Here is a 23,487-nt window from a genome sequence, read left to right on the forward strand (position 1 = left end):
CAATGTTTAGATCGCAATACTTGAGAACACCCAATGCGGAAGACACTGCTCGGATCCTAGCACAGAATGCAGCAAGAGGATTTCCTGGGATGCTTGGAAGCATCGTCTGCATGCATTGGAAATGGAAGAATTGCCCATTTGCTTGGCAGGGGATGTACAAAGGCGCCAAATGCAGTTGCAGTGTGGTACTTGAGGCGGTGGCCCCACAGGACCTCTGGATTTGGCACTCCTTCTTTGGTATGCCAGGAACTCACAATGACATCAACGTGCTGCAGTGCTCTCCTGTCTTTGCCAAGCTTGTTGGAGGTCATTCTCCTTCGGTGAACTTCGAGATCAATGGGCGGCAATACAACAAGGGGTACTATCTAGCTGATGGCATCTATCCGAGATGGTCGACATTTGTCAAGACCATCAAAAACCCTATGCCTGGAGGCAAGAACACCTGGTTTGCGAAGATTCAGGAGGCTTGTAGGAAGGATGTCGAGCGGGCATTTGGTGTGCTCCAATCTTGATTTGCTGTTGTCCGGTATCCCGCTCAGACCTGGTCGAAAGATCAAATGTGGGAGATCATGACCTGCTGTGTCATCTTGCACAACATGATCATTGAGAGCGAGCAGGAAGAGCCAGTGTTTGACACTGAACCATACCACCGGCAGGGTCCTCTTGCCCAAGTTGATCACCAGCTACCGGCAACCTGGACTGCCTACCTCAGTATGCGTCAGGAGATCCGAGACCTACAGGTGCATCATCAACTATAGCAAGATCTGATAGAGCACCTATGGAGGCTCAAGGGCGACACCGGGCGCGACGTGTGATGAAATATGAGTTTTTATTTGTTCAACTATATAATTTGTATTGAACTATTTGTTGTTGTACTATTTTGTTGAAGTATTTGAAATTTCTGTGATGAAATATGTGATAAAAAACATTTATGTTGATAATTGAACACCGAGGCATGGCGAACCACGTCGAATATGGGTCTATTCTCGCCCATATGGGCCTTTTTCGCCGAATTGGGGCTTCAAAAGTGGGCCAAGATCGGCGACTAGGGGCGACGACTGGGCGCAAAATCGCCCCAGCGCCAAAAGAATCGCCGGCTCGCCCCCAGGGGGTGATTTTTATGCGCCCTGGGGGGCCGAACGGCTGGAGATGCTCTGAGACCCTTCCCAATGCTCCACCTTGTATAGGTGCTAAGCCTGTCATATAGGCAAAAAATCTGATGTGGCAAGACAATTAAGAGGAGAGAGTTGGGTTTGATGACCCCAGGAAGAACCAATGCCAAGCGCGCAAACCTAGGCCAAACATTAAAATGAAGCAAGCTCACCAATGCATGAAAGAGTTTAGTAGCTAAGTCTTAAATGAAGGAAGCTTAGCAACAACAACTTAAGCACCAATACATTGGGGACTATAGTTGCTAAACTATTTAATATGTTTAGCACCTCATCGAAGCAATTATCCATTGAAAGAGGTCTGATTCAGACGCAATGCTAGGCACGGGCCCAACAGTTGGGGTAGACGCATGGGTTAGAAGGATGACTGGGGCGGTGGCAGACCGGCAAAAATGCTAGACTTACGGATGGTTTCCATGGGTTTTGCCTACGGACTCGTTTTCCAAAAAACCATCTACCTCCTGATTTCTAGTGGTGGCCCCCATCTTAACAGCTCATCCCGTAACGTGACTTCCTTGGGAACGGCCCCGACCATGTTTCGCGAAGGAAGGCGGCCTGGGTGATGCCCAGAAAAGCTACACTTACGGACTGGTTCCGGAATCACCTTACGGACCCCTACCCACTAGTAGAAAAAGGACCTAATGTGAGACACATTAGTCTCGGTTTGATTTTGGCCTGGTACTAATGGTACCATTAGTGCCGGTTCGAACGGCTATGCATTAATGCCGGTTCATTTTGAACCTTTAGTACCGGTTCGTTCCATGAACCGGTACTAAAGGAGTGGTGGCAGGCTGGTGTCAGGCCGGGCCCCGCGATCACCTTTAATACCGGTTCGTGGCACAAACCGGTACTAAAGGGCTAACCTTTAGTACCGGTTCGTGCCACGAACCGGTACTAAAGGGGTTTGACCTATAGTCCCGGTTGGAGACACAAATCGGGACTATAGGGCAATTTTCAAACTCTACCCCCCCCACCCGTGTATCGCCATTTCAGTTTTGAAAAATACAAAAGGAAATGATAAAAAATTCAAAAAAAAAAATTCTTCGAGATGTAGTTATATTACTACATCTACTAGTTAGGAAAATTAAAAAACTTAAATTTGGACATGTTTTGCAAAAAGTGTAGGGAAAATGTAAAACGGTTATAACTTTTGCATACGATGTCGGAAAAAAAACATATAATATATCAAAAAATTCAGCACGAAAATCCGCATCCGATTTTGACGGCCTATGGCCTGTTTGCAACATTTTAGAATCCTCAAATTCCAAAAGGAAAAAAGATATGCTCAAATTTTAGTTTTTTTTTAATTTTGGTTAAATCTGGTCAAACTATGGTCAAACTACTTATTCAAGAAGTATTAATGTTGCTACATAATTATTCAAGAATATTAGTGTTACTAAATAATTATTTCAATTTTTTAAATTTTGGTCAAATCTGGTCAAACTATGGTCAAACTTATTCAAGAAATATTACTGTTACTAACTGTTTTTTAGAATAATAGTTCCAAACTCAGACGGTGAAACGTGTGACCTAATGCTCAAGCTAAACATCTGAGGGTTAATAGGATTGACAGCTTATATTTGTCAGGAAAACAACAAGTGCAGACTTGGAAAGTAGGGGAAATAGAACTCTGAAGTTAAGCGTGCTCAGGCTGGGTGACTGACTGGGAAGTTAGACGATTTGGAATGAGTGATCCACACTTGAGCAGTTAAGAGGGGTGATTAGAGACTAAATCATCAAATAATTCAAAAAATTAAAAATCGAAAAAAATCAATTATTTTTTACAAAATTTTCAAAAAAAATTCAAAATAAAAACCTTTAGTACCGGTTGGTAACACCAACCGGTACTAAAGGTCCCCCATACCACGGCGCGAGCTCACGCCACGTGGTGGGCCTTTAGTGACGGTTCGTGCCGAACCGGTACTAAAGGGGGGAGGGGGGCTTTAGTCTCCACCCTTTAGTGTCGGTTGCAGAACCGGCACTAAAGGCCCTTACGAACCAGTTTTAAAGCTCCGATTTCTACTAGTGACCACTAACCAATCTCTCCTCCCCTTGAATTCAACTGTGGGCCTTGCTTCTGATTTTCTATCCATTCAATGTTTTAAATAGCGGGCTATGAAAAAATAGCGGAGGGCCTCCAAACTAGCTATAGCGGGCTATAGCCGACTATTTGTGAATGCGACCATTTAGCGGCACCCTGCTGAAAAGACTATATAGCGGCTATAGCGGAGCTATAGCCGGCTATTTAAAACTATGATGCAACCAAAAACTACCACACATGTTCGTAACTTAAATTCTATAAGATGTGGTCCGTAGGTGTAGCAAAGCTCGGGTGATGCCGGAGGGTGGCGGGAGGAGATGGGGAGCTGAGAAGGAAGACGTAAATTCAATGGCTAAAATAATCCATTGTAGCTTTTTTTTACGCAACTTATGTGTGTCCCTGTCTTTTTTATGTGTGTCCCTGTCTTTGATACAACTACTACAACCAGCTGGAGGACGAAATGCCAAAATGCTTGCGTGAAACACACTTCCCGTCATGGGTGATACTTCTGTGTTGTCTGCCGCACAAGTGTAACCCTTGGACCGATCGGTCGATTCCAAAGCGTGCCATCATTCATGGAAACGCCTTCTCGTGGCCTCTGAGTGGGCAGCAATATGGGCGCTGAATTGACACGTACCGCACGCCGCACTATCCCAAATAATTGGTTAGGGCGGGGTACTTTCGGAACATAAAGATGCACGTGTGCGTCAGCCACAGGTGCAGTGATACTAGGAGTACACGCCGACATGGATGCATGCATGCATGCACGCACGCACGATCGTTCGTGCCACCGAGATCTCCAGTTGATAGAGTTTGGAAAGCGACTTTTCGAGAGAGCTGCCCCCGTGGCGTCTGGCGTAATGCCGTTCTAGACCTTTCCCACTCCAGGAGCATCTAGGGCCTCCTTTGGTTCGTAGGGTAAGAAAATCATAGAAATAGAAAAATCATAGAAAATGAGATGACATGCATCTCAAATCCTATGAGTAGGAATAGAAAAGAAGATGCTCTTTGATTTACATCATAGGATTTTTTCCATTGAGTCTAGGCTAATTTTTATTTTTCTATGAAATGTGGAGGATAGGAAGAATTCCTCCAAAGGAATAGGATTCCATTCCTACAAACCAAAGGGCTCTAAAAGAATTTTTCCTATAAAAATCCTATCCTATGAAATTCCTACAAAATTCCTCTAAACCAAAGGAGGCCTAGATCTGTTCTCCTTACTCAACTCTTTCCTATTCCCAATCTTTCTCCGCCAAAATCTAAGCCCAATTTTCCCCCTCATTAGTAGTTTTGCTGGATTCTTGCATCTCTGCTGAGATCTACTCATGGAAGGAAATCAACTGGCTGCTATCCAAGAAGAAGAAGGGGGAGAAAGAGGAGCCGGGCAAACAGAGGAATATCAAGAGGCTGAGGTTCCAGAGCTGACTTTGAATCTGCAAGTAATGAGTATCTCTGCACCAAGGGTTCATAATCTGCGGGCAACACATGTTAGTCAAGATCCATAGATTGAGTCTGGTTACAATCTCTTAATCAAAGTAGCTTGCGCAGGAGGTACCCCAAGGTCCTTATCTCAGCAAGCTATTTCTCAAGCAATGGCCCGAGCATGGAGACATCATTTTCATGCGATTTCTCAAGTATCTGCAAATCTCTTCATGGCCCATTTTACCTCTCAAGAATCCATGATGTTTGTTCTTATGCGTCAGCCATGGACAATGGGTTCAGATAATCTACTCATTGAATGGATAGACCTAGCAAATGAATCTAAGACGAAGGATGATTACAAGTTTGACCACATATATGTGAGTGTTCGTGTTTATGGGGTACCAAAAAATCACAGATCGCTCCAACTTTTACAGCAAATCCTCTCTACTGTTGGCAAGCCGTCTGAATTTCACCCTTTGCAAGAAAGCATGTTGTTTGCTAGATCAGACTATATTTGGGCAACTACAAAGATTAGAATTAGTGATTCAATTGTGGACAAAATCAGCTTGACATTGGATGAAAAGAACTCTAAAACGGTCTATCTTTATTATGAAAAGATTGGCAGAATCTGCTTGTTTTGTGGAGTGATGTTTCATACAGTCCAACATTGCCAGAAGAGGAATAACATTATTATGGAAAGGGTGAGAAGTGGACAAACAACAGAAGATATTCCCTTTTTCAGATATGGAGAATGGGTAATGGACTCAGGTAAAATTCCATCACAGGCCATTGAAAAAGAAATAGCCACAAATCCCATTCTGAGCAGATTTCAAAAGATGTTTCAGGAGGATCTGAATAAGGAAAGAGTCAAACCAGTCCAGGGTAAACAGATCTGCACCCAAGTTTCCCTACAAGGCAATACTACTATGGTAGCACTGGTCCAACTTTCACTACAGAGAAGCAAAGTAATCAGAATATGTACACAAGAGAGGGACAAGTCAAAGGTACTGGTGGTGCCGAAATGCACAGGACAACTTCATTTAACAATTCTGGAATTCATGACTTTGAAATGGAGGTTTTGCTTGAGAATGTTCAGTATGGACAGAAGCTTGGGCCTGGAATGGTCCAACGATATATGAAAAATAGCCCGCCTATTGTACAGATGTCAATCCAATCCTTGGATCAAGCAATGGCCCATGAGGAGAAGCATGTCCAAATAAATCAATTCAAGACGACAAACCCTTCTAGCCAACTTCAACAGCCACTGACCACTCAAGATGGCATGCGCAAAATTTTGCAGCACCAAATTGATGTTTGCCATGGAAATACAGAGAATACGGGTGAATTGCAGTGTTATGCGATGCAGACTAAGGCCACTAGTGGTGAAGGAAGAGAGAGAGGGAAGGATGCAGAGCACTTTGAGGGAAAAGAAGAAAAAGGAGACAACCGTGAAAGTCATGAAGGACAAGTTAGAGAAGCACATGTACAACCTAGAGGAGGAGAAGGAGGAAATCAAAGACAACAACACCCAGGTCGGCCTAGTGGGTGGGATATTCCACCTCCTGGATTTGGCATTCTTGATGCCAACCTTCATGGGGCTGGTTCTGTCTCTGATCGCCGTTCTTACTCATCGAGGAAGATGGATGTTGGACCTTTTGCACGCGGAAACAAACGCCAGACTACGGGACACATGGGTCGTCCCTATCCTCCTCCTCGTAAGAGAGAAGGTTTGGTGATGAACTACAATGAGAGGGATACAAATCCATGCAGTCTTCCTTGTTCTTCTTCAACGGATTCAAGTGAAACTTCTTTCAGCCCTCCTGTCGAAGTTTTCTCTCCTCTTCACAGTGTTGGCCATTACCAAACGGGTTTGGATGTTAGTCTTAATACTTTTAAGGCTGGGACTCCAAATTCTCTTCAAGGTGAGAGTGAGCCAACCTCAAATATACATGGGGATCCTATGGTCGCCTCAGAATGCCTACGTGATGAAGATATGGAGCTAGATAGGGCAATGGTGCCAGCCCGTAAGGCACCACGGGCACCATGAAACTAATAGCATGGAACTGTCGAGGCAAAGGCAAGGGCCTAGGCAGTGAAAAGATGACTTATCTTGCCAATCTCATGCGTTCTACTAGTGCTCAGGTAACCTTCGTTTCTGAAATTAAATCTTCCAGAACTAACAGAGCTGACCTTCTTAATCGTTTTGAAATTGTAGATAGCGTAGTCGTCCCATCAAAAGGCAAGTCAGGAGGTCTTTGGCTGATGTGGACGGATGAAGTTCAAGTCAATGTGCATTTTGCGGACTTCCACGTGATCCTTGCCTCTGTAGTTAATCCAGTCTCTAGTGTTTCTTTTGCTCTTGTTTGTATATATGGTGACCCGTACCATCGTAACACGAGCGATATCTGGGATCGTATTGCCTCTTTTGTGTACGATAACCAAGGCAGCCCTATCTTATGTATGGGAGATCTTAATGATATACTTTATGATGCTGATAAAAGTTCTCCCTTTGTGAATCAATCTCGTGTGTATGCTTTTCGTCACATTGTGAAACATTGTGGTCTGATTGATCTAGGATATAGTGGACCTGCTTATACTTGGACAAATAAAAGGTATGCTTCTAACCCGACCATGGAAAGACTTGATAGATGTTTGGTTAATGCTGAATGGTGCGCGGTTTTTCCCAATTCTAATGTTTATAATTTGCCTATTATTCTAAGTGATCATGCTCCTATTCTCCTTTCTACTGATGCTCATATGCGTAAGCCTAAAAGAAATTTTAAATTTGAAAACTGGTGGCTTATGGAAAGTGATTTTCATGAATATGCTAAAAGTATTTGGTTTGCTTCTAGGAACAAAGCTTTCCACAATAGGACAACTAACCTTGCAGGAGCTTTAAGAATATGGTGTAGAAGGAAGAAGCCAATTCAGCAAGAGCTCGATACTTTAGGTGAGCAAATAAAAAAATATCCAAATGAAACCTCTACAGGTACAGGACCACTCTCTAGAAGCCTCCCTGATTTCTAAGTATGAGCAGAACATGACTAGATTAACAGAGTATTATAAGCAAAGAGCTAAAAAGCATTGGGCTATCAATGGTGATAGAAACACAAATTATTTTCATCATGCTGTTCTTAAGAGGAGGAGGAAAAATAGAATTGTTTCTATTAAGGATGAGAATAACAACCTTCAAGTTGAGCCTCATGCTATTGCCAAGACCTTCATCAATTATTTTCAGAATCTTTTTCCTCCTCTAACATGAGTCATGGTAGGCCTTATATGCACACATCCTACCATCAAGGAGAAGATGATTTTACTTATAGCATCCCAGATAAAAAAGAAATCTTGGATACATTGAAAGCCATGAAAAGTAATGCTTCACCGGGACCGGATGGATTCAATATGGAGTTCTATTTAGCTGCATGGGATTGGATAGGCGACGACATAACCAAGCTAATCAGAGATTTCTACATACAAGGTATTGTTCCTAATCATTTGAATGATACTCATATTGTTTTGATTCCTAAGAAAATTGCTCCTCAGATTCCTCAAGATTTTAGACCCATTAGCCTTTGCAACGTGATTTACAAAGTTATTGCTAAAACTATAGCAAATAGGCTTAAACCGCACTTGCCTAGTTATATTCATCACTCTCAACAAGCTTTCATACCTGGCAGAAGGATTAGCAATAACATCATTATTGCGCAAGAAATTGCCCATTCCTTTAATCTCAAATCTTGGAATACTCCTGCTTTTATGGTTAAAATAGATCTTGCTAAGGCTTTCGATAGGATCGAATGGGATTTCATTGTTAAAGCTCTAACCCGTCGAGGGTCGCATGGTCATTTCATAAATTTAATTTATGCGTGCATGGCTAATCCCACTTTCTCTGTTATCATTAATGGTCAATCCTATGGGCGTTTTCAGAGTAGTAGGGGTATTAGACAGAGTTGCCCTTTGTCCCCCTACTTATTTGTTTTGGCCATCAATGAGTTGTCAATTTCTTTACAGGAAGCCATGTGCACTGACCATTTATCAGGAATCAAGTTAGGACCAGGATGTCCTTCTATTCACTCACTAATGTTTGCTGATGATTTACTGATTTGTGGACAGGCTATAATTGCAGAAGCTACTCATATGCTCCAAATTCTGCAAAGATTTTGCAATTTTTCAGGTCAAACGCCAAATTGGAGCAAGTCCAATATTATTTTCAGCAGAAATGTTGACGCCATCAAGAAGGAGGATATTAAAAGAATCTTTCCGGTGCAGGATATTACTAATAACTCTATCTATTTAGGACACCCTTTAATTCTCCCTGATAAAGATAGATCTAGTGCTTATGATTTTGTTGTCGACAAATTTAAAGTTAAATTAACCGGCTATAAGGCTAATAAACTTTCACATGCAGCTAGATTAACTCTGATCAATTCAGTTTTTGCTTCCATTCCTGTCTACTATATGTCAAATATCCTTTTCTCTAGGAAATTAATTACCAAACTTACTGCTATCATTAGAAACTTTTGGTGGACAGAAATAAAAGAAGACCCATCCAAGAAAGCTCTCTGTTTTAGGTCATGGAAGGACATTTGCATCCCAAAAGTTGAAGGAGGACTAGGAATCAAGAACATCCAGGCAGTTAATAGAGGCTTGATCCTGTCAGCGGCTTGGAGAATTGCAGAGGATCCAGAAAGTTTTTTCTCACAGGTACTTAAATCTAAATATTTTCCTGAAACTTCCATATGGAGCGCAAAAAGTAACATTCCAAAATCAGGTTTCTGGGCGTCAATTCTTAAGGTAAAGCACATTCTTAATGCAAATTCAGTTTATCAAATTCTTGATGGAAATTCCTCTGTTTGGAGCACTCCTTGGTTCCCTCATTGGCAAGATATTTATGATCATTTACAAATACAACCGGGGGATTATGTCTATCCTTCCAAGATCAAGGATTTATGGAATCAAAATCAGAAAACATGGAATGCTAGTCTTATTTATAATCTTTTTTATTATGAGGTGGCTAATAGCATCTTGCAGGTACCGATTATTCAACAAGAGGGAGCAGATATTCTCTGTTGGAAATTATATTCTTCAGGAAAATGTAATTCAAAATCTGCTTACAAAGCATGCCTTCAAGACTTGCAACAACAGGGTTCTCCAATTCCTAGACAGGTACCTCAAGAAATTAAACAACTACTCAAGCAGGTTTGGAAAGAGAAAACCATGGTTCCAAGAATACAGACTTTTGCATGGAGGCTCTTGAGGAAAGCACTTCCAACATGTATGAGAGCAGGGAAATATTCCAAGCATATTAAAAAAAGTTGCATTAGATGTGATCAGGATGAAAATGACATGCATCTTTTCTCTACTTGTCCCTTTGCAAAAGCTGTTTGGGTTGCCCATCCTTGGTTTATTAAATCTGAAATTCTTTCTAACAACTTTGCTAGCATTACAGAAATTATTCATGCTCTCCTTAACTCAGGGCACCCCAAGCCTCTCTCACAAATATAATGACCTTTCTTTGGTGTATATGGAAGGCGAGGAATGATGTACTTTTTGACAGGAAAGTAGTCAAGCCTATGCATGTATCTCAAGCTATGCAAGCCATTCTAAATAACCGGGAACTAGATCTCCAACTACTTCAAATAGGGCAGGGTATTTCTCAGATAGAGCATAAGGAGAATCTTCTCATAAACTCAAACCAGCAGGGTCATGTAGGTATTATGCAAGCTACTGGGTCAAGTTGCAGAGTCTTCACAGATGCGGCGTGGAAAGCAGAAAGACAAAATATCACAGGTATTGGAATTTACATAGAATTGGCTAAGGAACATCAGCAGGTAAACATTAGCATTCTTGTGTCCGAGAAGCCCATCCATTCTCCTCTCGAGGCAGAAGCTATGGCACTACAGGTGGCTGCACAAGTGCTCTCTACAGTTGCAGCAGGAGACATCATATTCTTCACAGATAGTCAGGTTTTGGCTCAGGCTGCACAAGCGAGGGACATTCTTAAAAGGCCAGGTCATTGGGAGATTAGAAATCCACTGGCAAATTTTTTTGCCACCACTAGCCGCACCCAAATAGCTATCTATCATATTCCCAGGGAGTTTAATAGCAGGGCACACAATAATGCTGCTAAAGCTTACTCTTTAGAACATAATATTAGCCCTCAAATGGCTTGTAATAACAAGACTCATTTAGTTGATCACTGTCCTATGCTTTTGAAGCTAGGCAATCTAAACATCAGTCATTGTAAAATCATGGATGTATCATGTTCTTCAGATTAATGAAAGGCGCCTGAGGCGCCACCCCTTTGTTCAAAAAAAAAGAAGAGATCTCCATTTGATGGACCGAATCCTCAAACGCTGGTTCATGCGGAGCAGGCTCTCGGGACCGTGTGACGCTACCTGCACCCTTTCGCGGCCGGATCGAGCCCAGTTCTGCGTGTCGTTGATCGACTCTGCAAATGGCAATTGTCGCTGTTCTTGACCGTCGCTAGCCGTAATATATTCCTCTGCTCAATCGGTTGTCCAGATGCCGCCGAATGCATGGCTGCTTACTAGGATCCCTAGTGGTCGTAGATTCGTGTTACATTCCGCTGGAATGCATGGCTGCTTGCCCGTGCTCAGATTCTTCATCTCCTCTGCCTGGTACTGTGGCTTGATTCGTGTCAGCGTGGTGTGTGTATGCACCCAAGTCCCAACTAACACCTAAAGAAAAGGGAGACGTTGAAAGAACATCTACGAGCAACACATGAGCAGGCCCAGACACGGCTAGTTGCACCTATACAGCAGGGTCAACCAAAACGACCCGTATGTTTCTCAAGAACGAAGTCGAAACCTCCAACTTGTCCTGAAAAACGATTCGAAAATGTTGTAGGATGGAATAGGCAGATAGTATCACGTAATGCGCATCTCAAAAAAAAGTATCACGTAATGAGGGAAATTAATTACCACGCTTGAGGAAAACCAACATACACAAGATCGAGAAATAAGGGATGCAGTCTCGTTTCAAAAAAAGAAGAAATAAGGGATGCTGTCACTTCCGGGCGCTCTCAGAGCTCAGGCGATTCTGGCCGTTGGGTCGTTTTGCTTGATGCAATCTGGGCTATCGGATCGAGCCCTGGGACGACCTCGGCTGTCGGATCGAAGAGGTGACCCTGTAGCAATGAACAATTTCACCCCGCTGTAAAGATGTCGTGCCACCGCCGTTATTCCCGTGCCCCGCAGAGGGCATTTTGGTCATTTAACTGAAGGGGGGTATAAACGGGCTGCCTCCAGTGGAGACAACCCTAGCCGGCTGCCCTCCCGCGCGCCTCCTCTCCCCCTCCCATGCGCCTCCTCTCCTCCTTCCCTGCCGCCGCCTGACCTCCTCCTTCCACCCGTTGCCGCCCGGCCTCCTCCCGCCCGCGCCTCCCTCTCCTCCTTCCTCGCCGCCGCCCGGCCTCCTCCCCACCCGTGCCTCCCTCTCCTACTTCCACCCCACCGATCTAACGGCACCAAACCCTAACGCCCCGCCCGGCCCCGGCTCCCACGGGAGGGAAGGAGGAATGACGAGGCGAGGCAAAGGCGGCGGCGTATGGGACGTGGCGCGGGTGGCGTGGCCCAGGGGGTCGGCCTCCTCCTCCCCTACGGTGGCGCGCCGCCTCCGCCGTCGGCAGGAGGGGGCCGCGGTGGCCGCCGCGCAGCCCGACCAGGAGCTCCCCGGCGAGCAGTCGTTCCCCTACGAGAAGAAGGTGAGGAGGACACGCCCCTGCGTCAAGAGATCCGTCAAGAGTTGCTCGCGCCGGGAGAGGAATCCACGTCTGCTCCTGCTGCTCGACTGATTCCAGATTGAGGGACGCCTGCTTCTGCTCGCTACGGACGGCGCCCGCCGGCCACGCAGGTCATGTCTCCTTCCTTCATCCTTCATCTGCAAAACGTGCCAAGAAAGACGAATTTATTCACCTGCATTTTTCTCGGTCATTTTGGGCGCAGAAGTAGACTCAGCGGACATTATGTTGTGGACAAACTGTAGGTGGCTCAGTCTGATTGACACAAGAAAGGGGCAAGGCCAGCTCCATGTTGCTCTAGCAGAATTGGACCACCAATCGTTATAGTTCTGGTCTCAGGAAGCAGGATGAATTGGTCCATCAACGAACACTTTTGTTGCAGATCTTGGCAGGTAATTGCTAGCTTAGCAACACCAATACCTCACATTGATATCTGTACAATGTCATCATAGGTGGTTTATTACTCTTGGTTTTCTTTTGAGAGGGTAGTGATTTAAGAAGAATAGTTTGAACTTGAGACTACAAATAATCACAGAAAATATAGGTGTAACAGTTACATGGGTGTACTTAGATCTACTTTGGTGGTGACATCATAGGGCATCACAAAGATAGAGTTGTTGATTTGATTTCCAGCCAATTAATTTCACACGGAATCTATAACGTAAGTTAAGTATTACTATGATTTCTCCCTTAAGTATGATGAATCATTTTGTTTAAAACAGCAGATATTCGTTAATGGTGCAAGCTTGTAATAGGTATTGTGGCAAATTTGTTTTCTCAATGATGATGGAAGTTGATGAAAGCACCAAAGGAACAATTGAATAAGACATGTTCGACAAGAGAAAAATATTAAGGGGAAGAAAATGATGGACAATCTGTTCATTGGCTGCAGTTTTTTTTTAACATAGTTTCACATTGAAGGAATCATAGAGCTATCTAGGTGACTGCAAAAGTTTCAAGAAGTACATGTGGAGCGCATCGAGCATATAGCATGACGTGTGTATATGGTAATAATAATATAATGTTGGGCTGAGATCACTGTAGATTTTGGCACGAATTATCGTTGATAGAAGCTGCAAGATATCTAAAGACGATATTGATTGCCAACTACGTAGGCTAACTTATTGTAGTTATCACTGGTATGTGATTGTTATAGCTTGATTTTTTTGGTCCTCATATTTTTCCCAAGTACATTTATTTGTGAGTATGCATTGCAAAACTACTTTGTAAGCGACATGCCAATGGATAACAGTTACATAGGAAAAACTGCCTACAAAATCACACTAGCTGTTTATTCATACATATTTTCATAATTTTTGTTTCAGTTACCTTTATTCATTTAGAGTGGGAGAATACATATATCATAGTCATTAGTTTGCATAATATCAGGAAATATTGAGTTGTAATTCACTCAAATTTGTTGTTAACTGTTGTTGTGAAATATACGTTTCACAAATATAACTAATACTTCTCGCAAAAAAAACTAATACTTTTCTAAAATATTTGTGAGTTCGGTCACTTTTAGTCTCACTAGCAAAAGAGCCCATGCGTTGCAACGGGAGAAAAAAATAACACACACTCTTAACCCAATAACCATGATATGTTCATGCCCTTTATTTTAGCGAGGCATCATTTTTATGTTGCCGCTTATCCTCCTTCTCACCCTCAGTGGTCTCAGTGTTCACACAAACCAAAGTGTGTTTGAATGTTGTTTTTCCCCTGCCAGTTTTTTCAGAGGTGCTCATGTGTGGTTATCGATGTTTTCTTTCGTCTCTTTATGATTTTAGTGGTTGTTTATTTGCAATCCAGATCATCGCGGTACGAAAGAAAAACGGACGTGCCCTATAGGTTACAAGTTTGCTTTTAAAATAATATTTTAAAATATTTAATAGGTAAAAATAACATCATATTCAAATTCTACATATTTTTCTATTCAAATTTCATATATAACATGTTAAAATCAGAGTTACGGTTTAATAGATATGGATAATTAAGAAAAATATTTGTTTGACTTAAATATCTTCCAAAATAATATTTTAAAAATATTTAACAAACAAAATAACATCATATTCATATTCTACACATTTTTCTAATCAATTTTCATATATAACATGTTAAAATCGGAGTTACGGTTTAAAAGATATGGATAATTTAGAAAAACATTTGTTTGACTTTTATATGATCGGCGGGTGAATTATCTAATACGTCAGGGGGTTATCCATAAAAATGTAAAATAACGGTTCGGTTATGACTTAAGTGTGTACTGCGGGTTAATTCATGAAAAATGCAGGGGGTTTTCTACAAAAGTGCGTGATGGACGGCCGAAACCCAATTTGCTTTATTATTAGGTAAAGATTAGAGAAATTAAGCTTTTGTTATGAAATATACATATTTCACATTGTTACTAAAAACATGGTCCCAATAAGTATTAAACAATAAGAAACTTAATTGTGGTATAAAGAAGTTCTGTGCACCATGCAAATGTATCACTGAAGTAAAGTTTGAAAGTGATCAAGCTAGATACATGCATGAACATTTAGGGATAAAGATCCAACATCTAGCACAAGCAAACTACATATACTATTCAATGTTGGTTTCCCACTGAAATTTGGCTTATGAGAAACACCAATGTCAGTATAAACTTTCTTTAGTTCATTTATACGCCTATGAATGTAAGATCATGTAGTAAAGTTTTTTCATTTTTTCTGGGAGAGCCTTTAGCTTGTAACAAACAATGTGTTGTTTCCTTTGTGAGAGCTTTGAACAGACGAACCAAGTAGAAACTACACATGCCTTACTTTTGTAGGTGTGATGCCTTGGCACATTTACCAGGAATATATGATTTCATAACTGACATTGTCATATCTTCTACGTCAATGCTTCCCATCACACAACATAAATTAGTGATTCAATTTGATATGGAAGTGTTCTAAGAAATTGCCTAATGTTCTAAACAATTAGTGGTTCAAATTGTTTTTTATTGGGTTATGGGTGTGAGCTTCTTGTTCCCTGTCTGGATCATGCTAGGCCCTAGGTTTTTTGTTCATTTTCACATGGATTCTTTGTGCTTTCGTTCTTTTCTTAGTTTGTTTACTATTTATTTTTGGCTTTATACCAATCGCCTGTTGGTTTGTCGGTTGGTCCTGCTCGTCATGTGCCGTGCTCTTAAGGAATGTAGGCTTCAATTTACCCTTGTCCATTTGAGTTAGGATGCTTAACTTATGTTCATTTACTATGTTAATTAGATTCCTAACTTAGTGATTATACATTTGCTACCTATTCAGTCAATGCTCTGCTCGGTTTTAGTTTCTTTGGGCATGTGCTCTATATAGCTTTATGGTCTCTCCTTCTGGCCTACCATATTGTTTTATAATTTATTTCTGTTCACAAACCTAGGCTTAGTCAGTGTTATACCGTATTAGACTATGTGTTCTGTCTAGCAGGGATTATTTATCTGTGCTTCTTGGTGTGTCCAGAGAGTCTGATTAGAGAAAAGTCAGTTCACACCTCAGTAGCTTTTGTTGTTTACTTAGTCAGCATGGTGCAGGTTCATATAGCAGTACACATGTGTGAATAGAAACTCTTCATGCAAGGTGGCAGTAAAAGGCCTTTTGGTTTTACCTTCGGCACTACAAGTAGCTAATAAATAGGCCCATTGATAAGTTTTGACCACAAGAATGTTCTAACAAATCTTATCCTTGATTGCAGCTAAAAGAGAACTGACTAGGACCTAGTCATCTTCGCCCCTGATAGTGCTCCTAGATGTGCTACACATCACCTCCTCGTCTCCTTGGCCACTTCGCAGCCAGTGGCGTTCGTGCTCGTCGGCGGGACGGTGCAAGGTGCAACTTCGACGTGGTTCCTCGCCGGTTGGACGGTGTTCAGACGCAACCCCGGTGCCCACTGAGTACTGCCTCAGCTACAACCTCCCTCGGTGAGCTCCATCTTCCCCTGCTCTACTTCATCTACTATATGGGACATGGGCAGGGCTATGATGATCAGCTATCGCTGATATAGGCATGCTCTCGAGCAATCAAGGCACTTGTGGGTTTTAATTTCGATCCTCCCTCATTTCTTTGAGTCGTTTTGATCACGTTCTTATTTTAGTGGCTCCTGTCCTTGGATGGACATTTCTGATGAGTGATAACCAAGGCAGTTTCACCCTTGTGAGAACATATTGATTGGTGATCCATCCAGAAATAAGACCCATGGCAAGTTCCCTGGCTCCTCAGATCTCAGGCACTTTCGGCCGTCAGATCGATTTCCTGATGCGATTCTAGCCGCCGGATCTCGCTCCGGATTGATCTCGGCCATTGGGTCGAGCCCGAGCTCCTGTAGCAATGAATAGTTACTCCCGCGGTGAGATATCTTGTGTCATCGCGTGTGAATCACGTGTCCCATCGGGCGGAAGCCATTCTTTCTAGGGCGATGATGATTAACCGTCGTTGAAATAAGTGTGCCTTTGAGCAATCGAGTTACCTGTGGGTATCAAGTTGGATCCTCCCTCTTGTCTCTAGAATCCTTTTTGATCCTGTGATACTTATTGTTCTGTCCTTGGATGGTCATTCTTGTTGAGTGATAACCAGGGCAGCTCTACTGTATAAACAGATTGATCTAGTGATAAGAGATGATGGGGTAGGTTATATGATCGAGGAAAGGCGAATCTGAGCCCACTATGCAATAGAACTGTAGCTACCTCCCCTAGTGTGTGTAGTATTGAAGGCAATAAATAACTTTTCATGTTACTTTAAAATTCAGAAAAGGTTAATTCTTCCTTTGCTGGTTACTTAACCATGATTTTTGTTTTGCTTTGGTTCTGGTTGAGATACTAAAGGTTGTTTATTTATGAAAAGAACAAACACTTGTAGTTTTGTATGCCTCAGCTGTTGCTTAGGATCCAGTGTTGTAGTGCTTTGCCTAATTACAAATAACTCTAATCAATAATAGTGGTATCAATAATAGTGGTTCTTTTCTTCTGATTTGAACTGAGAGAGAGAGCCACTGATTCTTGATCTTAAGGTGACCCCATTTTTCTATGCCTCATGCTCATGCTGCTCTATGTTCCCTTTTAAAAATTCTTGCTTGCATTTTGGGTTGGTTTCTGCTCTATGTTCCCTTTTAGCGTTTCTTTCCGTTGTTGCTGCACTCCCTTTTGGGCGTTCATTTCATGCCCAGGATCTTGCAAATTGTGCCTGTGCCGAGCTTGCTTTAGAGTACGGGCTACGGAGACGTCGAGGACCTCAAGGTGAGACACATTCGATTAAAGAGGCAGGACTCCTCTCCCCGTCAATCTCGCGCTGCCTCTGCTCACCATCCCTCTCTCTGACCGCTACAGGTCACCGATGTTGTGGAGCTGGGCGAGGTTTCCACGCAGTTCATCGACCGCCTGTTCTTCCTGGAGAAGGCGAGCAATCTTCATCAATCCATCAAGCTAGATCTTTGTCATGCATGGAGATTGATTGCAGACAGTCCTTTCTCTGCTGGTTACAAATTCCAGGTCTAGAGATGATTTACTCTGCCAGGCGGCAGCACTCAAAGCACACAGGATCCTGAACCTCAACAACAACCCCTACTTTTCTGGCCCTAATGTAAGATCAATCACGCCTGTTACTTCAAGCTAGAGTGTACTCTCAAGTAATTTGAAGTCTGAAGATTTGATAGCTCTGGATTATCATCATGCATGTGGGTGCTGTGTTGATACATGCTCTCTGCATGCATATGTTGTTGTTCATTCGGAAACAGACCTGAACTTAACTTTGAGTCAACTTCATCCATGGCAGGATGCAACGGCCGTGATGGCGTCGAGGCTCGGGCATGTGGCCGTCGACGTGGAGCAGGCAGAGGAGAAGCGACTACTACCCCAACGGCAGCCTCTTCTCCCTTGTCCATGGTCAGTGCCTCTTCTCCATTGCTGGTTGCTTTGCTCCTTTTATGTTGTTGTACACTGAAATGAAATGAAATGAAATGTATGCACTAAAATGAAATGAATATACTCCAATTTGAAAAGGAGTATAGGTGTTGAGATGTGCCATGAATAATAATGCAATAATCCTCTGTTCTCTTTTTCTCCTTTTCTTTTGCAATCCATCACTGCATTATTATTCATGCCACCGTCCTCTACTCGGGAGACACTCTGTTTCGGATGCTCTGTTTTTATTATTGTTCCTTCTGGTTTCTACTGCTGTACTAAGCCCAAATATGATGTGTGTGTGTGTGTGTGTACTTCCCTTGATTATTTTAGTGAGCGGAGTTGTGATCTGTAATGCCAATTTTGCATTTCTTTTGTTAGCGGAATCGTGGTCTATAATGCCAATAGGCAAGGAATCTTTTTGTTTTATGCATCAATGTGCCGGTACCATGTATTTGATTTTGTCTTGGTACACACATGACTTGATCATGTGCATGATCAATGCCAGTCACATTATGGTAGTTCTTTTACAAGCAATAGAATTTAGCTAATCCCTCCTACTGTATAGAGGCTGCCTCAACATATTCCCTCTTTAGTTTCCAGTCTCCTACTGTTACGGTTTAATTTTCTTGGAGTTTCTTTGTGATAGTCTAACGGCAATCATTGTTTCTTTATGCATGAAAGCACAAATTGTGAAGGAAATAAAATGCATGTATGTTCTGTTTACTCTCTCTTCCCTCGCCTCTGATATGTCCACCAAACTGTTGGGTTCACTTGAAGGCAAGGATGTTATTAATTTACTCTTGTAGGATTTTTTATAGAAAATATATAGTTTTACTTAACGACGAGGGCTCACCCTCAGATTTCTGTTATCATAAATCAGTGTCCTATAGGAGATAGAAAGTATATAGCAATTTTTTTAGTTTTCGCGATGTTTGTGTCTTTCATGTTCAGTTGGTCTATTAGTGTAGTGCTTATTGAACTTCTTTTGGAAAGGAGGCCAGTAAGAAGATGTCGCCATGCATCTCAGTGCCACTGATTTTTTGCTTGGGTACACTATTTTTGGCTATAACATTCTGAATAATAGTTTGAATTTGTCTAATTAAACATTCAGTATACATAGAGTGTTTTATGTTTTTCACCACCGAAATCCATGGTACTAAGTAATTTACTTAATCTATTAACATCTGACATACTTCATATATTAGGCAAATGCAACCTATGCCTCAGCTAATTGATATATTAAACCTCCCTACCATATTCAGAACTAGCACGATGCAGAATTCACATGGCTTACCCTGTTACAAAGGAAAAGAAATATTTTGTTATTTTGTACATTTTGTTCTTGGTTCTCTGAGAGGGGATGCATTTGGTCCCCTCCGCCATTTATCCCCTGGTTGTTGTGGATTTGTGAGAGGGGATGCACCATGGATCTGATCCAGATTACCCTTTGTCTCTTTCTCATCCTTCTCTTGACCTAATTGTTAGTGTTTGTTTGTCTACTGCTTGTTGTTTCTGCAGGTACATATCATTTGATTTGCTGCCTCACGATTTCCCTCGGCTGGCTTGCGTGTGCAGGTACAGTGTAGTTTATTTCTACGGGTTCATATTTTACACACCATGTTTGGTCTCACTTGGATTTGGTTGGGGTGTGGGACTGCACCGTGGATCTGATCCGGATTATTTTAGCTCGGATTTTGTCATCTTTTTTACATCTTATTTCACTTTTGGTGGGGTCTTTGGATTCTAGCTATCCCCTTTTCTTTCTCTTCTTCTTCTTCTTTCATTTTCCTTTCCTTTGTCTTTGCTTGACACTGAATTGTATACCTACTGTTTTGCAGGTACTAATCTTGGTGTGAGCTCAAGGTAAAAGGCGAAGCCTGAAGGTTGGCAATCATCATTAGCTAGGTAGTTATAGATGGTCTGCTTACTTAGCATAATTTGGAAGTATTAAATACAGTACTCAATATTAGTTGTCTTTTGAAAAATATGCCAGTCTTGTTTGTCGCATACATATTATTAATCTAGAAGAAACCAAGAGCAGACACTCACACTTTGGTCGAACCCACATTTTAAACCTGGGATAAGTAGATATTAGTTGTACTTAATGGTTATAAATATGTTTTTTCCCAATATCTGAAGTATTGCGACGGAGCGAGATATCTGAATACCACCAGCAATTATTAGTGTTTCTTGCACAATTCAAAGAACTTAACATTTATCCTGAAAGTAATCATAAATCAATGGTAGATAGAATCACAACTAATTAAAATAACCTCGTGCTATTTATTTCTTATAGTATTGGAAGTTTTGTTAGCGTCCATGCATCTGCATACCAAGATGTGATATTTTCCAATTGAAAGGTAGCAATGTGTAAAATTAAATGATTCCATACAGTTAACTTCGGGGATAGTCTAATGGTTATTTTAACTTAATTGACTTGGTAATTTATGCACTTACCTCATCTCATCATGCAAATATAACCCACGGTATTGTACAGTGGTAGCCCAACTCCATATCACCTCGACCCCTCCTTCTCGACTTCTTCACGCATGCACAGGTAAAGTGGCGGGTTGGCGCAAGTCTTTGAGCTGCGATGCGGAGCACACTGCAGAGTGGCACGACGTACAAAGAGCTTTGCTGCTCGCAGGACCAGGAGTGCAGCAGCACGGGGGTGCTGGGAGATGGACGCAGGCCAAGAAAAGGACCATGACCGTACCAAGGAGGTGATGAACACAACAAACAGCCGGTGTTCAGGGTGTGTTTCTTTTGTTCCCTGAATCTCTCTCATGTATGTCCGGTGTTCCTGTATGTGGGTGTGCAACTTGTGCTTGGTCCCTGGATCCCTCTCATGTATGTTGCAAATTAAGTATTTCTTTTAGTTTACAGTAGTATTTGGAGCAGTAGTATTTTGTTGTTGTTCCTGAATCCCTCTCATGTATGTCTGCATATTAGGTATTTCTTCAGTACAATAGTAATTGGAGTAGATTTTTGTTCCGTGAATCCTTATCTGTATGTACAAAATTAAGTATTGTATTTCTTTCAGTTTGTAGTAGTTATTGGAGCAGTAGTATTTTTTTTGTTTCCTGAATACCTCTCATGTATGTCTGCAAATTAATTATTTCTTGCAGGTTGCAGTAGTAATTGGAAGATATTTATAGAGTTAGGTAATTTTTTGCTGTTTACCAAATGAGCACATATCATTTGGATAGATGACGTGATCTGTAGCTATGTAGGTTAATTAGTAATTAGGTTATACTACATGAGTGTATTTTAATCTATAGGCTTGTGAATGATTAAGATTCATTAGAATCTGACTTGTAATCTGGTAGGTCTATCTTATTCCATAAAAGATGATAGAAAATTTAATTTAGGTTGGTAGTTACCATTCACTACAATTTAGAGACTACAATATTTCCAAACCTGTAAAACTTAGACACTATGTATGTTTACTCACTTTAACTGAAACTGAAGATTGTTTTTTTTTCATGTATAGGTCAATAGCTTCTCATGATGGAGCACAAGGCCCTGTTGCAGTTAGCCCTGGAAATGTTAGCTCTGTCGTCCGCGTCCAGGCCACCTTCTCTTATTTGTCCCTTTCTCTCCGCTCCGTCCCTTTCCACTAGATCCGACGCCCTTCCGGCTTGTCGTTGCCTTGTCGCCGTGACAAAGGTTCGTTTCTTTCGCCCTTGTCCGCTTCTTACTTTTCCTCGCGTCTAATTTGCCTGGTCGTCTGCTTGCAGGAGCAACTGAAAACCAAAGGAGCCCCGCCTTTCCCGCATGCACGTGCGCGATGCGTCTCGCCGCCGCCATCTTCGGTCCCCGTCCCCTGCTCCGCCTCCTCCGCCACGCCCCCCACCGCGAGCCCGCGTCATCTGTCATGGCCCACGCCACGAGATCCGTCATCCAATGCGCGCTGTCACTCCTCCTTCTATGCCCACTGCTGGTGCTCCCCCGTCGCTCCTCCTCCTCCATCGTGAGGCGCTGCACTTGGCCGCAGTTCTACTCCAGGTCCCCCCCTCTCTCTCTGACCGCTGCTCCATTTTTTGTTCAATTTGTTATCTCCAGGTGCTCATCTAGGTCTTTTGTTGCCCCGTTAATGTTCTAGGGTTAGGATTTTCTATTGGATTGGTGACTGTTGTGAGCTGGTAATATGTCATGCTCGGCCATCCCGTTGCAGGTGATCATCTTCTCCCATCTTTCTCTGTTCGTATTTTAGTTTAGCGGCTGTATATTAAGCAAGGATTGTGCCTTAATAGATCTATCTACTATTATTGTTAGGCTTTCTTTTTTGTGGGGGCTTTGCTTATGTTGGGTTTTCATCGTTTGTGGCAGGATGTTTGCTGTCAAAATCGTGTGTTGCTTAGCTAATTTGTATACCAGTCATTCACCTATTTTGTTGATAATGGAGTATCTGTCGAGTATCTTTTTTAAGCCAATCTTATATTTTTTTCTTCAGGTTGCCACCAATGAGAATACAGCCAGTGGACTGGTTTTGCTTGTCAGCAACCAAAACAAGAACAAGTCAATTCTTATCTGTACATATTCAATTTGTGGATGGTTGGAGGCTCTGTGTTCATGGCTTATATGGGTCATCTTTATATCTGGGCCATGGTGGTTGTGATTCAAATGTTTATGGAAACAAAGCTTTTTAACCTATTGTATGATGTCTTATAGTTTCATGACGATGTTGAACTCAATGATGTTTTGCTCCTATTACATGTGAATATTTCTTCTTCCTTTTATTTTGTTGTATCATGTTTGAATACGTACGCTAAACTTGGTTTCCTACTAAACTGAGCATTCACTACCTTGCCATCGCGCTGTGACCGGCACCCTCGCGCCAAGGCGCGTTTCCTATCTAGTTAACCTAAAGGTGGGTGGGTATGCCTGTTTCTGAAATGAAAACATGAACGAGAACAGCAGGATCCACAAGATCAAGTTAACACTTGATTCTTTGAGGCCGAGACAGAAGAGCCATTCGATTGGTTTCCCTTCGGCGAGTGGTAGTCAGGTTTGCTGCACTTGAGCCTCCAAACTGCTTTGGGTCTAGGCGCTCTAGTGTCTGGCTCTGAAGATGTCCCTTGATGCTACATTTGCTTTTGACTTGTCCCTGTCCCCAAATTCTAGTGCTTTTTTTCTCGTTTTTTCCTTTTCTTTTTTTGGGTTTTTATTCGATTTTTCC

General features: G+C 42.1%; 1 long non-coding RNA gene across 2 annotated transcripts; it reads left to right on the plus strand.

The window, feature by feature from the left end:
• The first annotated feature begins 16,973 nt into the window (after positions 1–16,973).
• LOC123092895 (uncharacterized) lies at positions 16,974–23,073 on the plus strand. Of its 2 annotated transcripts, XR_006444923.1 has the most exons (10): positions 16,974–17,639; positions 17,730–17,982; positions 18,175–18,284; positions 19,824–19,880; positions 20,144–20,210; positions 20,803–21,060; positions 21,799–21,974; positions 22,046–22,313; positions 22,417–22,482; positions 22,762–23,072. It is a non-coding gene; the product is annotated as an uncharacterized lncRNA (long non-coding RNA). The 2 variants fall into 2 exon arrangements; XR_006444925.1 differs by having other exon boundaries at positions 20,144–21,060; positions 22,762–23,073.
• Positions 23,074–23,487: the final 414 nt, after the last annotated feature.

This window comes from Triticum aestivum, chromosome 1B (genome assembly GCF_018294505.1).
Source record: "Triticum aestivum cultivar Chinese Spring chromosome 1B, IWGSC CS RefSeq v2.1, whole genome shotgun sequence".
Classification (NCBI taxonomy): domain Eukaryota; kingdom Viridiplantae; phylum Streptophyta; class Magnoliopsida; order Poales; family Poaceae; genus Triticum; species Triticum aestivum.